We start from the raw sequence: 19,230 nt of genomic DNA on the forward strand, positions 1-19,230 counted from the left end.
GCCAGACTTTTTGACTCGAGGCCACCTTTCCAGACCAGCAGCGGACTGGCGTCTTCCGCAGGAACTGTCCATGCATGCCCGTGTGCGCATGCGTGCGTGCGCTCATCTGCGTCTGGGTTATACTCATGAATAACACCAAAGCTAGAAATCTAAGCAAATAACACAGCTTTGCAGAGAGCGGCACTCAAAGATCAGGAAGTAACAGTTGACAAGAAGAAAAAAAAAAAGACATGGCTACAGATGTAACAGTTTCAAAAGGACTGTCCCTCTCGGCTCTGACATTTGAATGTCACTCTCAGGGAAACTATTATTTGCTAACATCTTTGGTGCCATGCACGGGGCTGCCCCCCACACATGGCACATGGAACAGTGTCTGCTGATTCAGGAGGGCACAGCTGCAGAGAGCCCTCTGTTGTTCCAGCAGTTTGTAAAATGCTTGTAAAGGGACAGTAGCAACAACTTTATTCCAAAACATCTGATAACTTAGAGGAACAGCAGCATTTCTTCAAAAACAACTGTCAACTATCAGAAAAAGGAAGGCTGGCTCTTTCAATGTCGAGACAACTAAGCCAACCGATAAAAATCTTCCTGTCCGGCCCTCCCTGGTGGCGCAGCGGGGTAAAGCACAGCACTGAGAAGCTAAAGCCGCTTCTGCATGAGTTTGATCCCCTCCTGCCCTGGAGGAGACCACATGATGCAGCAGACCTCTCCTGGCCCGCCCGCTGCTCCCCTCAGCAGTGTAATTTGTCGATCTGCCTGTTCTGCTCCCCACTCTATCTCTGGTGAAGCCTCTCACCGCCCCTGAGTCTCTGGCCTGTACCCCAGTTCTGTATGCACAAATAAATAAATCTTTAAAAAAAAAAAAAGCACATGAAAAAAACCCTTCCTGTCATTCCTGTCAAAACCACGAGGGCTGGCTGGTTTCAGTGGAAACTACCAGCAGTTAGAACAAAATCATAATGCCCATCCTGCACGGGCTCTTACAGAGAACAGCGAAAAAGAAAACACTTCCAATTTGCTTCTTGAGGTTGGGACAGCCCTGTTCCCTGGGTTACCCTGACAAGGGCTTTACAAGCAAATGCAATGCTGTGGCTGACATGGGGCAAAGATCGTCGCCTGGAAAATTGGGGCTCGTAGGAGCCGTGTTCTGGTTTCCTTTCTACCCGACATCGCTATGTAGAAGAATAACTAAGGTGATCACGACAGCCACCACCACCACCTACAATTTTTGAGTATTAACTTCTGGGCGCTTCTACACTTATCAGCTCATTAGAAGAGAGGTACTGTTACTCTCCCCCTTTTCATGGGGCATTATAAAATACCATCAAGCAGATCGAGCATATAAAACTGCGGCCAGGTAACTCCGTCAGGGGAGTGTGCATAGTCTAAACAGGAGTTGCAAATTTTTGAATTCTTTCCCCTTAAACATTTGGCACTCCGAGGATACTGAGAACCTACAATGGACAGACTTCACTAGTGGCCACGCATGCCTCCTGCTGACTGGCATTCTGACCCAGCACCAGCATGGAGACAGGTATTGCTCCCCATTGTACTGATGGCAAAACTGAGGCAAAACAGCATGATGGAGGTGGACCCTGGGTAATTTGGTGGTGAGTGTGCTATGGTGGCAATACCTAATGGGGGGATCCAAATATAAACTCACTTAGCGATTAATTAATTTACAAAATAAATAAAACTATTTGTAACAGAAAAAACAGCTTTATGAGCTATGTCACATACAAGAAATGTATCGCTTATAAGGGTACAGTTTGACTGAGAGTTAACAAATGTCCATGCCCATATAACCACCACCCCTATTGAGAGAAACATCACCCCAGAGGGTCCTTTTTGAGCCTTTCAGGTGAATCCTCGTGCTCCCTCCAAAGTGAAGCTGTGAATTTCACTACTTCTAGGTGGGTTTCTCCCATCCTTGGAATTGCTGTAAGCAGGGTAATACAGGTGCATCTCTGCTCCGGACGGTGCCTATGGGGTTCACGCACATAACTGTTTGCGTCTGTCCGTCACTCTTTTTTGTTGCCAAGGAGTATTCCACGCTGTGACCATACCACTACTCATTTTCATGGTTGGGTCATTCCAGGTCAGGGGCTATTATGCACAAAGCTGTTAGGAACATTCAAATGCATCTGCTCTGGGACTCAGAGTCCTTTGGTATAGAGATCCCACTGGACACATGGAGGAGGAGGGAGTTGTCACGTTCTGACTGCAAGCGTTGCCTTCCTGACTCAGTCCCAGGCCCGTGGTCCCCCTCTCCTTCTCTCCAGTATTTCCTCTCTTCCTCCACACCCTCTTCCTCCCCATCCTCCCCTTTTCTTCCCTCTTCAGGTCCTCTTACCAAGATGTTCCATCAGCCCTTTGTGGAGGAATGCCTGCAAATAGCCTGTGTCAGCTGGGGAGGTGACCCACAGGGAGTGCAGCGGTGGGGGCCAGTCCTTGGCCCGCACAGGGCTTTGGATTAAGAGTGCACTTCATTACCTTGCTGGTTAGGGCCTGGAGGAGGGCCGAGCTGACCCCAAATAGCTTCCCTGCCTCAGCTGAGCTTCCCGCGGGCAGATGGATTCAGATTTGCCAGTTGGATGTCAGAATCTGATGGAAAAGTAGTAAGTACGGTTGCGCCTGTGTCTCCCAGCCCCTGCCCCAGTCTTGAGGATAGAACTGACTTCCAGACTGCAAAACTCTCCCAGAAGGCTTGAGGGTAAGAGTAGGGAGTGGGGCCTTCGAAGTCTGAGGGAGCGAACAGGCCAAGTCCTTCTATTCTGCTCATGGCACCTGCTGTCCCTCCCGCCTGCCTGGCCAGCTCCTTCTCCTTGTTCAGCTTCATCTCAAAGGTCACCTTTCAGGTAGTCCTCGGATCACCCTGTCAAATATGGTCTGATCATCATTGTCTGGTCTTGTTCCTCTTAAGCACTTATCGATAACTGAAATGTTTCTTGTTTGTTCACTCGTTCTCTCTCCCCCACTAGATCATAATAAGCTCCTTGCAAACAGGGCCTGTTATGGTTTTTGTTCACCTCTATCATTGTTAAATGAATGAATAAATGATCTAAGTCAGATATTACAATCTCAAATGCAGGGGATGATGTCATGAGGGAAGTGCTTGTTTTCCTGAGTCTGACTGACTCTTCTGAGAGTGCTCTTGTATCTTAACAGTGGGAAGAAACGCCCAAGTTTGATGATGAGCTGTAACTAGCGCTGGGCTTCAGTGTCATGGGGCAGTAGGGAGGAACGGTGACTGCGGCTAAGAATGTTTCTAAGAACAGCAACTGCTGCTGCTTGTTGTTCCTGCCTGTGGGCGTGGAGAACGTGGACCATCTCATACCAGATCAGGAATCTCCAGGCTAGTTTAAAGATGTGCTTCTATGTAAAATCTCAATTTTACAAATTGCATAACATGAGGAAAACGAGGGCTAAAAATGTATATTTGCAGGTAAGTCCATGTAGAACTGCTATGTGGTTTTAAATTGCAAAAACCCTGAAAATGCTTCTATCTATACAATTCTGAATCTAATATTATTCACAGATTTCTAGGGACCACAGGGTGGTATGTTAAAAATCCCTGCTCCCTTTAAACGTCCCTATTTTACAGATATAGAACTGAGATCCAAAAAGCAGGACCCAACAAAACACAAGGGCGGTCTCATAGCTCCCAATCCTGGTCACCGTTTGCACAGTGGGGCTGGCGTGGGGTCCAGTTCAGCCCACAGCACATCCGTCCCACCTCTGCTCCAGGGCCCTGCTCTGTGACCTCAGAGCAGCTGCCTAGCCTTGCACGGGTTTATTCTGCGTGTTTGCAGTGGAAGCTTCTCCTGATCCCTCAAGAGCAAACCAGGACAGAAGGGCATTGTCATAGGATCCTAAGGCTCTGCTCCTTTGAAATTTAACTTCTGGAGTTCAGAGGTTGGAGGAGGAGTCTGATCCTGCAGACTCACTGTCTGGGTCATCTCAAGGTTAGTGGTTTGCTGCTAGCCTCAGGGAAGGGATGCCTGCTGGGGTGACCCAGGGTGAGTGGAGTTGTGGCTCCAGCTGAACCATCTCTCAGTTCTCCAACCTCCCCCCTCAGCCATCAGAGGGGACATGGGGACCTGCTGACACCTGGGGGTGCAGGGCTAGGGGAGTCGAAGGGAAGGCGGAAGGAGGGAGAGTGGGGGAGTAGCTTCAGGCCACCTGTGGCTAATTTTAAGCCATTCACATTCAAGGAAGTGGTTAATTCCTTCCTGTCTCTCAGTTGCACTAGCCACATTCCCAGTGTCTGCCAGTCTGGACATGGTGGGTAGAGAAGCTCTCCATCTTCACAGAAAGGCCTTGAGCTACCTTGAGAATTCAGGCCTGAGGGCCCAGGAGCCTGGGTGCTGTGATTTTGCAACTGAGTTCTTAAGAAAAGTCATGACATCAAAGAGGGTGGCCTTCAAGTTCATGTACATGAAAGCATTCTGAAATAAGCTTGACATAAGCACCATCTCAGGAGTGAGACTGAATTCATTCAATCTCTTCTCTGTGCATTCTGTTTTCCAAAGACCATCCCTAAATATGTATATTAAAAAAGAAAACATTCTCTGAATTTGAAAGTAATGAATCAGCACTATTCTTGGCTTATGCTCTCTTCCTCTGAGAATCAGCAAATATTTCATTGTTAACTAGTGGAAAACTGAGGCCAGTCTGATTTCTTCCTCCTCATAGCTCATTTGAAATGTTTGGCCTGGAGAGTTATAAGTTTTTTTGTGTAACCCTCAAGTCCATTAATGTGCCCCTGTGTGATGAGGAAAACAACCTTTGTTTTTCTGAGCTGCTGCTTAGGCATTTTACAGCTTCAGCATCACATCCAGAGTCTAGATATTTAGATAATGATTTGTGTCTAGGATGTCATGTATGTCCTCACTTTGCTTTTACTGGGACACATTTTAAATTAATCACTTAGAAGTAAGTCCCTGGAATCACCAGACGATTAGTGACTTCCAGTCCTCTGGGGAGAATAGTGCTTGCCACTCTGCTGTCCTTCTCCTGCTCACTGGTGTCCACTCATCCTGCTGACCCCGACTTTGTCATCTGTGAATAATAAATCTTGTGGCTCTACATCCTTTGTGGGGTTGTCCTGAAAATGAGACTTCAATCAAGACAATCCTGGGAGCTCAGAAGCTGGTGCTAAGGGGGCTACCTGCCAAGACTGGTGCCCTCATTCGGCAAGTTGTGCCTGTATCTACGCAACTCAATACATTAGCACCAGCATGTCAAGGTGCAGGAATATCATTCAGGATTGAAGAGTTACCATAAGTAGCTATAATTATGGGAGCTAGATCATCTACAGATGTTTTAGTTTTGTTTCAGAGTCATTTTCTACTATAAAAGATGCCGGTATTATTTTGTTTTTGCTTTGCTTTCTTCTTCAGCAACACCAATTATGCAGAAGTTGGACTTCCTTTGTCTTCCATATTGATTATTTTTCAGTCATCCTTTCTTACCATCCTTTTACCATTTTACTTTGTTCAGGTTCCTATGGGACCTGTCTGTCATGCCCCTGGTTAGGTTTTTGCTATTTCTCCATTTTGTAGTTCCAAATAAGGTCTTTATTATAGAGTGGCTCTGTTTTTCTCTTCTACCTACTTTCCAAAACACTGAAATCTTTTCATCTCCTACTTTCTATGGTCTCTATTTGAGCCTTTTATTTCTAGCTTGAGGTTTATTTTAAGAAGGCCATCATTGCTATTTTTTTAATAATTTACAGAGAAATATCTGTTCAGTGGTTTCTTCTACATCATCTACCACAGTATTCTTTCATTACTTTTTATTTGATGTTCCCCTTTCTCTTATTTCTCACACTTTTTTTGTAGGTCCCATGCTAGCCACTCATCACAGAACTCTGGCCATTTTTCTAAGAGCAGTCCTCTGTTAGAAGAAAGTATGGGGAAAGTTGCTGGAGGATGTAGGGCAGATCTAAGCATCAGTTCTGTTGATCATCTCAGAAACCTCCCTCCCCAGCACTGCCCTGAAATACGTTCCTATTTTAAGCAATAGACTTGGTGTGTAGAAACAAGAATGCCATAGGTCTTTGATATCTCTATTAACTTTTATCTCTCCCTGGTTGACTGAGAGAGAAATCCAGAACTTAACAATCATAGAGCCCATCACCTTCCATCCTTCTCTTTCACCTGCCTCCCCAACATCCTGCTTCTTCCCGAGGGCCTCTTCAGATGTTTATCTGAACTCTGTACTGTCACATACATCTCAAAGATGTGCCCTCACCCCATGCATGCTTCAGGCCTTGCCAGGATTAAGAAGGGCTCGCAGAGGTTTTTCTTTAAAAAAAAAAATTGTAAAGAAGTCAGAATCCATCCATCCAGGAAGTAGTTTGGTCCAAATCCCACTGCCATGTCAGCTCTTCTTCACACTCTACGGGATGGGGGAACTTGTTGTGTGGTCTTGCCTCCTTGCATCAGATATGGCCTTTTATTCTCCCTTTGTAGATTTTTGCTGTTGTTTCTGGACTGTTTCAAAAAAGTGAATGGAACAGAAATATCTTCCACCTTGTAATTTTGTTCTCAGCTGGGACTATATTTCCTTTTGTTTATCTGTATTTTTCAAGCCTTTCTACTTTAAACATGCAGAGCAGACACATCGTGAGCCTTGGAATTGGACACATCTGACTTGGAAACACAATTCTCCAATGATGAGATCCTGGACCAGTTATTTATCTGCCCCCACCTCTGCTTCTTTGCACATAATTGTAGTGCCTGCCTTGGAGAGTGATTTATTTCCTGTAAGATAACGACTGACCCAGCAACAAATACATGGGAATGCTGGCAAATACTGTTGTGAGTCACATAATGACATTTGGGTCAATGACAGATCATATGTGCAAACGTGTCCCCAATGTGGCGTTGGAAGCCATGTGTGCACACTCAGTGTGATCTTGTGAGATAAAAGTCTCTCATAGGTTTGTGTAATTACACATACACACAACAACAAAATCACTTAACAACACCTTTCCCAGAACATATCTGGTCATTAAACAGCGCATAATTCTACAAGCTATTGCTTATGTTGTATGAAATTTCTGTTTTTAAATCTTAAAATAGGAGGGCCAGCGTGAATCTGAGATGATTGAATCATTGGTCATGGATGGGAGTGATTCTGTCCCCTGGGCACATTTGTCTGGGGTCATTTTGGGTTGTCCAGATTAGAGAGGGGCACTGGGAGCATCTAGCAGGTGGGGGTCGGGGTCCTGCTAAACATCCGACAACACACAGGACAGGCCCGACCACACAGAATTCCTCACGGCCAGTGGTGTGGATGTCAACAGCGCCCCAAGGAGGAGCTCTGGTCTGACACAACCCACACTGCAGAGAACGTTGCCCAGAGAAGGAAAGTGGCTGTCTGAGCTCACACACTAGTCACAGATGGGAACTAGTTTTACCATATTTTGCTGAAAGGCCATTGTGCCCTAAGCTTTATCAGGGTTGGGAGTAGATCTGGAACTCGGGTGAGGCAAGTGGATGGGCTTGTCCATGAGCCCCTGTTCAAACTTGACTCACTTGGCTCAACAAGGTCCTTGCTCCTGGTTGGGAGCAAGAATGGGGGTGGGGGTACCCCCACAATCCCTGAGCAACCCGATTCATGCCAACCCAACCCAGACATTTCTTACAAGAAGCCTTATAATCCCTCGCTAAAGAAATCCCGGCTTCTTGGGCTTAGCCATTACATGACCACAGGGATTAAAGTCTGCAGACCAAGCTGCAGAGGTGAGGAGGGAGAAGGAAGAAAGTGCCGTGTCAGATGGTTAATCTTTGAGCTGAGGAATGATTTCCAAGCAGGCACAAGGCCAACTTTCCCCTGTTGCTTCTAAGCTGGCCCCTGCACTCAGGACAGGAAAGAGAGAGTGGTGTGTTCTCCCAGACCAGGGGCTGAAGCTGCCAGAAAGTACAACCTCCACCACCATCTCTTCCGGCCCCAGCAGGCATTTCTGTCGGGGCACTGGGCTGTGGCCAGGTTCTTGGCGGGCACCACTGGCTCCATGCCAGGCAGAGAGGTGGTTGGTCAGCCCCTGGGGGAGAGGACAGGGCTCAGCTGGCCACAGTGGTGCTCTCCTGCTATCCACTAGATAGCAGGGGTGTCCAGGGCCTGGGTTGCGGGACACCCTGAACTTTGAACTCTAGCAAGGACAAAGCCATGCCCGAAGCCTCTCTCCCACCCTGGCCCAAGGATGGGCCCGTGCAGTGGTCACAGCTGCTGAAACCACTCAGGGTTTGAAGCACCTAGGGTCAGTCCTCACTGCTGGTGGGCGCGACCTTGGGCTGCCTCATTCCAGCTCACAGCCTCAGTTGCTCACGGATATCATGCCAACCATGGCATCCACAGCCACCAGTCAGGACAGCGCCTCGAGGAGGGCCAGCCCCCAGAAGCAGGAGCTGTGGGCAGAGTGGAATGCCCAGTGATCAGGGAGCTGACAGCAGCGCTTGAAATCTGGGCCCAACACCAAGAAGCCCAGGAGCCTATGAACTTGGCTCAGTGCCAGAGGGCCCCTGCTGGTCCCTAGGACCAGTGACTTAACTCTGTACCTGTTTCCTCATCGCCAGAGTCAGCCCACGCACTCGTCCCACGACCCCGTTTAGAAATGATAAAAAGAGAGAGAAAGAGAGAGAGAGAGACTGAGGCGCAGGGAGGCTCAGCTACCTGTCCGTCTGTGCCCCCTCCAGCAGGGGCGAGCTGAGGCCCACCGCGGTGGGGAGGTGGGGTGCGGAGGACCACAGCAGGCCCTGGCGCTGAGCCCAGTGCTCGGCACTCTGGAGACTTTCGCTCAGCGCTCACACTGGGAGGCGCTAGCAAAGGAGGCGGAAGGACAGGTGTGCAACCAAACAGCACCTGGAGGCCCTTCCGAGTCCTCTCTGCGTCCTATCCATCTGGAGGGTAAGAGAGTGGACTTCAGTGCCCATTTTCCAGAAAGGAGACTGATGCATGGTGGACAATGAGCCCAGAGTTGCCCAGAGGGGAAGAGTCAAAGCAGCTCAGAGTCTAGAGTCTGCGCTCTAATTTCCAAACAGAGCTCGCCCCCCCCACCCCCCGCCCAGGCCTGGGGGTCCACCTTCAAAGAGCTATTAGCGGCCACCTTCGTGCATCCAGGCCCAGGAGTCCCCCGGGAAAGCAGAGGAGGGGGAAAGGGTGTCTGGCCCCAGTAGGCCCCAGAGCTGGTCACCTCATCCCCCCAGCTTCAGTGGAGAGTCAGACCCCTGGGCTCATTAGCAGATGTTGTAACAAGTTCAAGTGCTTGGAGCTGTTCATTAAAAGTGTTCCTGGGCTGGCTCACAAATCACAGCTGCCCTGGCTTCACTAATCATTCATGAGCCAGACAGGAGGTCAGGGGCAGGGGCATGCATTGAACCGGGAGCCCCCAGTGGCCTGGCTCAGGCAAGGAGAGGTCACTCACAGGGACCTCGGGCAGCTCCTCCCCCCTCTGGCTTCAGTGGCCTAACGTGGGGTGGAGGTGCACCTAAAGCCCCCTCCAGGTCTTCCCACCTTCCCTTGTCCCTGACAGCCCCTCCCATCTGTTTGGAGGCCGGGATGAACGGGGCGCCTTTCTCGGGTTGAAGTGAAATCTATCCTGTAATTCCCTGTGGGCTCTTGAGCTTAATCTCTCCATGGTCAGGGGGCAGAGTTCTGCCTCTGAGGTGGGTTATCACCAGGAACTAGGAAAATAGTTTGAACCCCCACCATGCTTCCTACTCAGGACCTTTGCACTTGCTTTTCCTGCACCTGGAAAGTTCTTGCTTTGCATGGGCTCAGGGCTGGCTCCTTTACCTCCTTCGGGGTTTTGCTCAAATGTGATTTTCATCAGGTACTTGATCAAATGTTCCCTTCTCAGTGAAACCTTCCTGACTCCCCACTCCTTTGCTCTTATTCTCAGCACTTGCCATCCGGCACACTGTAGATGCATTTATTTATCCATTTGTTTGTGTATCTCACTATTAGCTCACTACCACATGTCTTAGAACAGCAGCTAGTATCTACTAGGTACACAATTAATGCTCTTTGACCGAATGTATTAGTTGCTGTGGACCGTGCCTGGCACATAGGAAGCACTGAAGAAATATCCATGCTGATTCCAAATGCCATTCTGAACATATCCATTAAGCACCTACTAGTGCCAGGCACTGGGGGCAAGGTGGGCGGGACCCCTCTTTGTATTTACCAGGCACAGGGTACCTTTCACTTTACAAAACACTAGGCTTCCTGGCTCCTCCCCAGCCCCACATGATAGAAGTTCTCTGAGAGAGATGAGGAAACAGGCTGGCAAGGGCTCTTGGCTTTACTAGGATCCACTCAGGTCATCTGAGGTCACAGCCAGTGCCCACTACTTTGCCAGACTCCTCTTAGGCACTGTGGGGCTGCCCTGCCCCTGACACTTCCAATTCCTCACTGCTTCCCATCACCCATGTCACCTGTAGTCCAGCCTGCCCTGTCCCAGGCATGTGAGAGCCAGTGCCATAGTCCCAAGACCCAAGTCCCCTTTGACAATGACCCTCTACAGTCCACGATCCCTCACTCCTCAGCCCCCTAGGGCTCTGGGTTTCAGGCCAAGAATATGAATCTGCAAGGGAGCTTTCACTGTAGCTCTTCTAGAATAAGCACTATCTCATTGAATCTTTCCAGCAGTCCCTAGAAACGTGCTTTACCTCACTGTCTAGTGGAGGAAGTTGAGGCTTAGAGAATCCAAGCACACACACAGTGAGTAAAGGAGGAGGCCAAGAGGATTCAGGAGCAAGCCTGAGACTCCTGGACTCGCTGCTTAGTGTAATATAGATAACAATCCTGTTACTACTGCCAACAGTAATAATAACATTTAGCTAGTTCTGCTCACATTCCAGGCAAAGCCCAGTGTTTTTTAGGAACTTGAACCAACCTTCACAACATCTCTAGGAGACAGGCCCCATCAGTGCCCTCATATTATAGAGAAAGGAAACTGAGGCACAGAGAGGTTGAGTAATTCGTCCAATGCCACACAGCCAGGAAGAGAGTAAGACTGGAATCAGAAAATCTGGTGCTAGAGTTCAAGTGATTCCAGGCGACACGCACCAGCCCAGTGATTCTTTCCAGAGGAGGAAAGACGAAGTCCAGAGAGAGAGATCCAGGGCCCACAGAAGAGAAAGGTCAGGAGCCGGCCAGTTTCCACAGGTTGATGTGCAATTTACAGAAGGGTAGGGAGGCCCTCTCAGAACTGGCCTCGGGAGCAGCTGGGCCACAGCAAGTCACCCTCCAGGCTCTGCCAGGTGCCCCCGGGCCCAGGTACCTCATGATTCCAGCCCCTGGCAGATTCTGGCCCAAAGAGCATTCCCAGGGCTCCCAGCGCCGTGATCTGCCCATGTGTCTGTTTTCTAGACTCTGCTGTCAAACGCTCTGCGCCCGCACTTCAGAGTCCAAGCCCTGGCAAGAGAAGTCCACAGGGGCTCAGGTGGGGTCAGGAAATGGGTTAAAATGAGATGGGAGAATTTTCCTTCCCTCTGTCTCTCTCCCCCAGAACAGCAGAAAAGGAAAGGACTGGTCTTGAGAGAAAGGTGAGCACAGCACGTGAAACCCAGGGGACAATGGGGCTGACGCTGGCCTGGCGGAGAGCAAGGGCTTCTCTTGTTACTTCTGTAACAAGGGGGAGGGCGCTGTGCCCGTCAGCTGAGCGCCCAGAGGCCAGAGGGGATGGGTCAGCTCTGTCCAGCGGGGAGCTGGTGTCCAAGCTGTCTGGGCAGGGTGGTGTCTCATGTGGACCACACTCCATCTCCAGGTCCTCTCTAGCCTGGCAGCTTCCAGCTGCCAGGCTGTGTGGCCACAGGTAAGCACTCACCCTCTCTGGGCTTCAGCCTCCTAAACAGGAAGGTGCCTGCCCGCTTCACTGGTTTGTTGGGGCAGAAAGGAGTTAGTGCATCTGCAACAGGGCTCGGGGTACCGCTGGCCTGAATGTTCTGTGTGCTGGAGGGGGGCTGTCCTGCACAGTGTGGGATCTTTACCCCTGGCCTCTACCTACGGGATGCCAATAGCACTTCCGTCAAGTTGTGACCAGAAAGATGTCTCCAGACATTGCCATCTGTTACCTGGGAAGCAAGGTGCACACACACAGTAAGGTGCTTTGACCATGAAGGTTGGAAATCCACATTGTTGAGCCCTTCACAAGCATCGTACCCACTTACAGATGAGAAGACTGAGGCACAGATTAGATTAGTAACCAACACAAGGCCAGCCAGCTGGCTTAAAAGTCAGGATTTGGGCCCACCCTGGTGGCGCAGCAGGTTAAAGCACAGCACTAAGAAGTTAAAGCCACTTCAGCATAAGTTCGATCCCTGCCCCGGAGGTGACCCACACGGCGCGGCAGACCTCTCCTGACTATCCGCTGCTCGCCTCGGCAGTGTGCTTCCTCGATCTGCCTGTTCTGCTCCCCACTCTGTCTCTGGTGAAGCCTCTCACCACCCCTGAGCCTCTTGGCCTGTACTGCAGTTCTGAATGCATAAATAAATAAATAAATCTTTTAAAAAAATTTTCAAAAGTTGGGATTTGAACCCAAGCAGCTAACCTCAAGTTCCTATCCGCTTGCGTGACGGCCTATATTAGTTTCTGTCTCCAAAGCGCTCCCAGAACTTCCCAGCTCCTACCCTGGTATCAGCACAGCTGGTCTCTCCTCGGAGAAGCCTCCCTGCCTGTCCCCTTCCCACGGTGGCTCCTCTCCGTCTTTGCCTCCATGAACCATGAAGGAGGATGAACTTTCAACGAGGCAGACATAGGCACCACCTCAGCCCCTCCACACCCCATTCAGTGGCTGACACGCTGGGTTGGGGGCCTCACCTCTGAGCTTGCCTTCTCATCTGTCAGTGGGGCATACCCTGTGTCACCCCGCATCTTCCAGACCCCAGACTTGGGAGTAGCATGCCGGGGCGTGAAATCCGGCGCTGCCTCTTCCAAGCCGTGGGCAGTGAACAAGTGAGCCAGCTGTTCTGTGCTCCCCAGTTTCCTCATCCCCGCAGAGCCTAGGAGGGACTGACTGCATCCGCAGGGCTTTGAACATGCTTGACGCTAAGATTCTAGAGAGATGTTGGCGAGGTTCTTTGGGAGGCCTCTTAGGAGACAGGGCGAGGGCGTGAATAAGGCTTAAGATCCAGGACATCAACAAGGTTGAATCACTGCCTGCTGCCTCAGGGCCGAGCACATTCCTGTGTGAGAGCTTGATACAGCTGAAGTCAAGCCCTCTCTGCCCGCCCACTGCTGATAAGGCCTCTGCAGCAGGGGCGGGAGGGGCAGGCAGAGGAAGCACAGGCCCGCTGGCAGGGCCCCTGGCCTTGTCCAGAGTCTTGACCCACCTGGGGTCACTGTTCAGTGAACCGAGCCCGCCTTGCAGCACAGTCTCAATCCTGGGGGTCCCCATGTGGACTTCAGAGCCAAGCGTGGACAAGAGTCCAGTGTCCCTCTTTTGCAGAAAGAGAAGCAGCAGCAGCACCTACTATGTGCAGACACTTTCAGGTCTCCCCAGCAGGTTTTACACCCAGGTTTTACTTTCTGGATGAAGAAATCAAGGTTCAGGGAAGAAGAACACTGGTCAGGGCGTGCTAAGACCCTGCACCTCTGGTCCCCGGCTCATCTCCACTCAAGAGCGCAAGTGTGTGACTTGTCTAGGGCTCCGGCCAGGTCTGGCGGCGTTCAGGTGCTGACTTTGTTCTTCACCATCTGGGGGTGCCAGAAAAGCGGGCTCATCAGCCCAAGGGCACTGTCCTGTGGAGCCAGGTCAGGAAACACGATCTTGCTCCCTGCAGCCTCCCCGGGAAGCCCATCGGCCTGTTTACACACCTGGCAGGAGCTTGGGGAAAGTGGAAAGTTGGCCTAGCCTCAGAGGAATGGCTCCCGCTGCCAGCAGCCTGGGGTGGACCAGGCTGGCCGGGAGAGCCTGGGGGCACAGATGAGGGTTCTGGAGACCTGGAGAATCTGGGAAGTCTCCCCTGGCGCACTCCAGGGCTCAGTTTGCCCAGCTGAAAAATGAAAGGACTAGAAGGTCCGAATCTACCCCAAACCTCACCCAAATGGGCAGCAGCCTGGGGTTTTAGCAGGTGCGTGCTTTTTGAGATCAGTGATACGGGAGTTCAAATATCATTCATTCATTCTGCGCTTGTTCACAGAGCACCTACTATGTGTCGGCACCAGCTGAGGCACCTGGGATGCTGCAGAGCACGAGACAGATGTGAGATGACAAATAATTTCAGCTGGCATGATTGTCACAAAGGAGCTAAAACAGGAAGTTGTTTAAAAGAGTGTTTTGTCGGAGCAAAGTGGACAAGTGTTCTCGGGAAACAGTAACCAAGGAGGTCGCCTCAGAGGAGGGGCCAGGGTTGCTGGACGAACTGCCTGAAGTGAGAACGAGCCTGCAGAGCTCAAAGCACCAAAAGCAGGCAGGAGCTGAAGCAAGGGAGAAGAGGCGCACGGTCTCTAATCTTGTATTTGATTTCTGACATCTTGGGGTCTTGCTGGCCTTGAAGCACTGGCCCCTGCCAGGGCTGGGCTGGCTGCTCGCCAGAGAGAACAAGCAACTGGCTGGGTGCCTGCGCTTCCCATGAAAACCAGCCTGTTCAGCGCCCAACCCCTCGCCACCGCCCGCGGCCTCAGCCCAGGTCACTATCCACCTGTCCTCATCACCCCAGGCACAGCCCCGGGTGACCAGAGAGCGCCCCCGGCACACCGAAATCACTCAGACAACCTGCCAGTCCTGGGCCTGCTCACGCTGCCTCACTCACTCTTAAATGTTTAATACATCGCCAGGTAGTGATAAAGGCCATGGAGAAAGATAAGGCAGGGAAGAGAATGTAGAGGATTTTTCACGTCCGTCGGAGATCGGGTGGTCAGGGAAGGCCCTGAGGAAATCCATCTTTGAACCAAGATGAATGAAGTGAGGGAGCAAGCCTTGCCGGGTGCTGGGGGACAGCAGGTGAGCAGAGGGCGCAGCGACTGCACTGCGAGGTCCTGGGGTGTGGGCACGCTTGGGGGGGTCTGGGGGGGTTGGGACAGAGGGGGTGAGCAGCCAGGCTCCCGGTGAGGGGTCAGCAGCAGCTGCTGGCCTTGTCCTGCCTCCACTGAGGTCCAAGAGGCTCTGAACGGGAACCAGGAGGCTAGGCCTCTGGCCGCCCACCTCTTATCTGCACTCAGACTTCAGTGATGAAACAAACTTCACTTCCCAGCATGGACGGCTGGGAGCTGAGACAGGGGGCGGGGGTCACTGGACAAGAAAAGGGGATGGAGGTGCTCACGCCCACCTGCCACTTACCACTGTGGGGCTTCAGGCAACTCGCTTCCTCCCGCGCTTCCTCCCACGGGCCTCAATTTCCCCTTTATGCAAATCAAATTAAAGTGATGGTCAGGCTGTGACATGCAGTGACACTGACTGCAAAAACAACAGCTGCATTTACCAAGTGTTCCCTTCACCAAGTGACTTCACTACAGGCGCTCACCCCAAACGCAGCACTGGGGAGTCTCCAAATGGAAAACTGAGAACTGACTACTGCAACCAAGCTCACTCCACAGTGTCTCCCAGTTCCCCCGAATTCCGCAGATCCCTCCAAGAAAAACATGTGTCAACACCGGGTTGCCAAAGAAACAAAATTTACATACCCCTGATGTGTATATCTTGCATATGTAAACTTATTTCTCCCTCACAAAGTCCTATGAGACGGGGAACTGGCTCAGAGACAGACGTGCAGACCCTATTTCTGCATGGCACAGCTCCTGGGGTAGAGGCTAGAGCCGATGTCAGCGCCCACGGAGCCCCAGACCAGGACCCTTTCGCCACACCAGGGCCAAGGGCCCCCAGGACAGGACGCGCCTGTGACAGGCCAGTCAAGATTCGGAAGCGGATTAGAGACTGCCCTTCCCAAACCCCTCCTGGGAGAACGGATCCCCCGGGTGGCAGGGCCGGCTCCCATTTCCCGGTGTCGCTGAGACAAGTAACCAGCGATGGCCCCAGCGTCGTGGCTAAAACAACCACTTGCTCTTACAGTTTGGAGAGCGGGAGTCTGAAATCATTGTCACCGGGCTGAAGTCAAGGTGTCTTCAGGGCTGGTTCCCTGGAGGCTCTCAAAGTGTCTATTCCTTAACTTTGGCAGCTTCCAGAAGCCCCTGCCTGCCCTCCTTGACTCGGGGCACCTCCCAGGCTCCCCTTACCCGGAATCTTACCGACCCTCTGCTGCTCTCTTGTAGGGACCCGTGACCACATGGGGCCCACCCGGATCATCTCCTCACCTCAAGATGCTCACCTGGTCACATCTGCAAAGCCCCTTCTCCATGTAAGTGGCATAGACGCACAGGTGCAGGGACTGGGCCATGCCAGGTCTGGCGCATTGCTGGCCGGCCACAGGCCAAGGAGCGTCCTTTACTTCACCACCCCCATGTGCTAAAGTAGAAAGAAGGTCAGCTAGGGACCCTCTCACTTTACAGGCAGGACCGGGCCACCCTGGCTGGCTGGCCCCTAAGCTCATGGATGCCCAGGCAAAGGACCCAGGCAGGGGACTGTCCAGTGTTTCTTGAGGCAGAAGAGGCCATCCTAGAAGACTTTGCAACATTCATAGAAGAAAAATAAAGAATCCCTTTCGGATACTGTCTTCTTTCTCCTTCCTCCCAAAACAAAGTGTCAAGTATGTGGATGAGAATCCAGTTCTGATCCCAAAGACTTAAAATGGAATAAGATGACTGTTTTGGGGGGGTCACCCACATAAACTGCAGCCCTGATCCCTGACACAAGAATTAGACAAATGCAAGCAAGTGGACCTCTGGCCTTACAGGTGCACTACCACCTCCAAAAAAGAGTCAGCACCCCAGAACACGTCAGCTTGATACACGTCAGCTCCCAATTCGTGCAAATTAGGAAAAGGAGCCCTTCCTCAGGCAGACCCAGCACTGCCCCGGGGACAGCTCGCCGCGCAGTGTGCAGGATGGTCCGCCTCACCTCCAGCCAACTCCACCCCCTCTGCTCAGTGCACAGCCAGCACACGCCTGGTGGCAGTTCTGCCTAGAACACCCCAAACGCGTCCTCCTGGAAGCTCCTGACAAAGTCCCCTGTGAACACCCGTAGTAAGAACTCATCTCGGCTTGAGGGTCGTCCGACTTAACGCGCTGCAGTAGGGGAGGGCAAGAGAGTCGCAGGACTTCTCTGCCCACACAGGGCGGGGATTCACAACTTCAGCAGTCTCGCTGTCCCCACGGTGTCTGGGGTCAATCTCCAAACCTCCAACCCCGTGGATGGCTTTTGTTGGAAAAGCGGAGGGCAGTCCTCCAGCAGCCCCCTAACTTCTAAGCCTCTGGGACTCCAAGCAAGAGCTGGGATCCCCGGCAGTGCTGTCATCCCTCCGACAGCGTTCCCTAGCCAGGAGAACATAGTGTAAGAATTGTCTGCCCTTCCCCATCGGCTTTCAGATTAACTCCAGCCTCTCCACAGCCAGCCCCACGTCGCCAAGGGGCAGGCGCTTGGGGCAACCCTTCTGACTACACAGACACCCAGGACAGCAAAGCCACAGGGGTCGGGCGTCAAGGTGCAGCTGGAAGACAAGACCCAGTCAGAGCCCCGCAACGGCCTGAGAGTCTTGGATGTCTGTCCTGACCTGTTATGTGCAAATATGCGAACATTTTTGGGAATGCAGGCGTACAATACGACCTGCACAGGTAGTTCCAGAAATCTGAGGTGAAAGAGGCTTGAAGTGGCATCTGTCGTGGGTGCCGAGGGCTCTTGCTCTAAAGCGACATTTGCACAGCAAGCCTTTTTGCTGTGTTGGTAGACTCCTGCCTTTGTTTGACAGAGGTTATCACAGGGCTGAAACGGATTTAGATGACAAGAATGGTCTTGAAGCTGCATTTGCACACAGCACACTCACTCGGTTCACTTTGCATGTCTGTCACAGGGCAATCAAAACTGCGGTGTTCTCTGTTTCATGTTCTGTATGGATGCATTTATTGCTGCTGCATCATAGACTTAGAAAAATGTCAGTGGTTCATGTCCGAGAACATATATACAGATATCCTATGGGGAAGGGGGCTTTGGATGTGCTGTTAGGGGTTTGAGGGAGACTGAGGAGCAGGACCTGTCTCCTGGAAGGAGGCCCTGGTCTATCAGTCACTTAAAGAGGCAGTGACATGTAGGGCTACCCAAAGGGTCCCCACCAGGGAACCAGAGGGAAGCGGGCAAGGCTCTCGTTGAATCACAGCTAAGGACAGGGTGGAAAGTGCACGGGTTCAACAAGCAGCCCCTGCACTCTGGCTCCGCACAGGCGGATGATCTTGGACACGTCACCTACCCTGCTGGGGTCCGTTTCCTCACTCCAGGAAGGCCACTGGAGCTACCTCCCTGGGGGTGGCCAGTATCCTGGGGGTGGCCAGTGCCTGAGAATCTGAGCATGGCACCAGGCACTGGGAGTTAAGTGTGCAATAAAGCTCCCTCCTCCTTCTCAGGCTCCCCACCATTGCAGAGGCTACAGGCACCCAGTTACCTGCACGTTCAGGGCCTAGGTGGAAGCATAAACACTCTGAAGCTGATGCTGCCTCTTCTGAGACCTGTGCAGGTGTTTGTAGGTGTAAATCTGTACACTTTCTCCACCACCCCCCCAATACTATAGCAGTGCTGGCCTAACCGTGGGATATGAAACGGATCCTCAGGTGCCTTAGCTGTGTGTGAACGTCTGCGTGTAACGACACACACCTGCGGGTGTAGACTGCAGCACAACTAGGGACAACTGTCAACTACGCAGTCTGTCATCAACCAAAAAGGAGGTGACCATCCAGGCTTCAGGCTTCCTGACACTTGAGTCCACAGATCTTGCTAGAAGGCAAAGCAGAGAGAAGCTTTCAGAAGGCCCCTGGGGAGAGGGCCCCATGTATGGCCGCTCTCTCCCCAGAACTCCGCCCAGGACCTGGCAGACCCTCTGTCCCTTCCACCAACGACGCTTCACAAAGCTAGGCAACTCCTGGCTCACCCCCCTCACTCCTCAGAAGCTAGCATGCTTTTCAGCCCATTTTTTACACAAGCAAAGTGAGCCCCAAAGAAGAAAGGAGGTCAGTCCAAGTCCCAAGGGCAGCCAGAATAGCCCCTGATGGGCTGGTTTTGGAAGAAGTGACCTAATCCTTATCCCAGCATCTATTATTTTCCCCTTGCATGGAGAGAAAGTCCTAAAGCTTGGACAATTTCCTAAGCAAGGCTGCGCTTGGGAGTTAGCCCTGGAC

The sequence above is a fragment of the Condylura cristata genome, unplaced genomic scaffold (assembly GCF_000260355.1).
Source record: "Condylura cristata isolate star-nosed mole 26May11 unplaced genomic scaffold, ConCri1.0 scaffold00022, whole genome shotgun sequence".
Lineage (NCBI taxonomy): Eukaryota > Metazoa > Chordata > Mammalia > Eulipotyphla > Talpidae > Condylura > Condylura cristata.